Source organism: Plecotus auritus (genome assembly GCF_963455305.1).
Source record: "Plecotus auritus genome assembly, chromosome: 4".
Taxonomy (NCBI): Eukaryota; Metazoa; Chordata; class Mammalia; order Chiroptera; family Vespertilionidae; genus Plecotus; species Plecotus auritus.
In genome coordinates this window covers 117,838,915-117,841,814 of record NC_137775.1, presented here as the reverse complement: position 1 = coordinate 117,841,814, position 2,900 = coordinate 117,838,915, and the positions used below count along the sequence as shown (strand labels likewise).

Sequence of the window (2,900 nt, the reverse complement as noted above, 5' to 3'; positions counted from 1 at the left end):
GAGCGTGGCACTAAGGAAATCTATCTGTAAAAGGGCGTTCTAGAAGCTCACATTCACCTACCCTGGAACCTCTTCTCCCCCAAGCTAACCCTGGAAGATGCTTGGTTTGATTATGTAAATTTAATGAGATCATGTCAAAATCAAACTCAACATTTTATGTAAAGAGCTGACCGTTTATGCCTTTAACAGGAAATAATTTTGTATCATTATATTTGTGTAAGACTAACTAAAGTTGTATTTGACTTTGATATTAAATCTTTGATATCGTTTTTTAACCTTCTTATATTGTTCTCTTGAAGCATGATCATCAAAAGTTACAGGGAATAGCACCCACTGTGCAGACCAGTGCAATCGCTCCTAGATCTAAAAAAGAACTAATTCTCTTTTGAATTTCATTTCCCTTATTGTTATAGAACACTTTGTCTCCACTGCTGATTATTCGTTCCCAAGCCTACAAAGAAACTTCATGCTGAAATTCCTGGCAGGGAGTCTACAATGGCTTTAATAATAAATGTTAATGATTTTAGAAAATATCAGATTCTTCCTTCAGACTCAGTATTCAAGACACAACATGCTGCACAGGGCTCTCCTGTTAGGTACTATCCCCGTGTGCAAAATTCCTCATCATGCCTGTTTATTCTGTGACTACACAGTCAATTAACCAACATTCCTTTTACTGAGTCCTCAGCATTGTGCTAGGCCAGGAGTATTTAACCCTGACTTTGCAATTGGACTTCCTATAGCAAAGATTTTCAACTTATGTGAGCCAGTGTGCCACAAGAATTTTTAAGGGGGTTGGGGGTGGGGCAGAAGGGGTCCTTCTCCCTGGGTGGCAACTCCACAAGCCCATGAGATATCAATGTGGTCAGTCTGAGTGGCTGTAGCTGAGACCTGGGAGGAGGGTTGCAGAGGGGGCATGGCACATAGCGGGGACCATGGAGTGGCAGAGTGGCCGCTGCAAGATTGTGGTGGTGAGGGACATGAAGTGTGGCAAGATGACGCTGCTGCAGGTGTTTGCAAGGACATCTACTGGGGGAGTTATGTCCCTACTGGTTTGAAGACTACACTGTAAGCTTTGAGATAGACAAGTGTGCATTGAGTTCAACATGTGGGACACTTTGGGTTCTTCCTACTATGATAACGTCTGGTCCCTGGCATTTCTCTGATTCAGACTCTGTGCTCATCTGCTTTGACATTAGCGAACCAGAAATGCTGGACAGTGTCCTTAGAAAGTGGCAAAGGAAGACTCAGGAGTTTTGCCCCAATGCCAAGGTTGTGCTGGTTGGCTGTAAACTGGATATGCAGATGACCTGGCCATACTGAGGGAGATGTCCAAGCAAAGGCTTATCCCTGTTACACATGAGCAGGGCACTGTGCTGGCCAGGTGGGGGCCATGTCCTGCATGGAGTGTTCCTCCCAGTCCTCTGAGCACTGCATCAGGAATGGCTTCTGTGTGGCTAAGTGGCCTCCCTTGACCATGGCCATAGGCAGCTGAGTCAAACAGACTCACTCCAGGGACTGCAGTGATCTGGTCGGAGTAGGCAAGATGGCCTGACTGGGGAAGATGCAGAAGAATGGAACCAAGAGTTGCAACCTCATGTGAGGAGCTAGGGAGGGGCAGAGTGGCAGGAAGGGTGGTGAATGGCACAATTGTTCCCCTGCCAGTACCCTGGCTTCCTGACCTCCTGACCTGCAGGGCATGCTGAATGAGCAATTGTCCTAGGTAAGGGACCTGGAGGTAGAGGGTGCCAGGATTCCTACATCCTCATCCCACTCCTCTCCACAGGAAGTTGAGGGAGCTAGCAGGGCAGGCATCTGGGCCAGGAGCTGGGATGAGGCAGCAGGGTTGGGGAAGCTGGCATCAAGCAACGACCTTAGTTGAGTCTCAGTATATGAATGATGCCTTCCCTCCCTGCTCCCAGTCCCCATATCCTGGTCTTGGCTTTCTTTCCTAAGAAGTGTACCTGCCTTAACCTTACCTTTTCCTTTCCTCTTACTTCTACAGCTGTTCTCGCGCTTCCTAACCTCCAGGCAACATGCACTAAATTAAAAAGCAAGTTGAGAAGTCCCTCCTCCCCATATGTGCACCAGTACTTGCTCTTCCCTGTCTTCCCCCAACAGTCCCTAAATAAAACCCATATCCATGGGGGAAAAATAATAATTTTTAAAACATTCGATACCTGACTATTTAGTCAGGGGCATTGACCATTTAGTCGGGAGCACTGACCTCTTTCCCTTAGATTGTCAAATAAAAAAATGACATCAGCCAACACAATAGATATTCAGTGTGAATGAATCAAAATTATACCTATTTTTAAACATGTTTTTATTGATTTTTAGAGAAAGAGGAAGGGAGAAAGTAGAGAGAAGCATCGATGAGTGAGAAACATCAATGATCAGCTGCCTCCTGCATGCTCCCTACTGGGGATCGATCCCGCAACCTGGGCATATGCCCTGATCAGGAATCAAACTGTAACCTCCTGGTTCATGGATCGATGCTCAACCACTGAGCCACACCGGCTGTGATATACCTTTTTTTTTTTTTTTTTGGTCAGGTTGTCAAAAAATGTATCTTTCCGTGTGCTGCAGAAGCTTAGTAATTAGTTTATGTATGTCATGAGATAAAAAAGGTTGAAAATCACTATCTTATGGGAATCTTTCAATATTAAATTGATGACAGGGCCCTATGCCAGATAAGGTTTGAGATACAACTTTGACATTGGCATTTAAAAAAAGTCATTTGCAGGTGATTATGATTTTTATCTAGAATTGAAAACTTCTGAGCTTGACCTCATAAGAATACAGGCAATGAACAGTGATCCCTTAGAGAGAGAGAACTAACTAAAAAGGAATAGATGTAATTACATTTCCTTTCAGAACTGATATCTTTCCCTACGCTG

General features: G+C 44.5%; 1 pseudogene across 1 annotated transcript; it reads left to right on the top strand.

Annotated features, from left to right (window-relative positions):
• Positions 1 to 935: 935 nt before the first annotated feature.
• LOC308245883 (rho-related GTP-binding protein RhoN-like) lies at positions 936 to 1,527 on the top strand (annotated as a pseudogene). The gene has a single exon. The product of its transcript is annotated as a rho-related GTP-binding protein RhoN-like (transcript).
• The last annotated feature ends 1,373 nt before the right edge of the window (positions 1,528 to 2,900 follow it).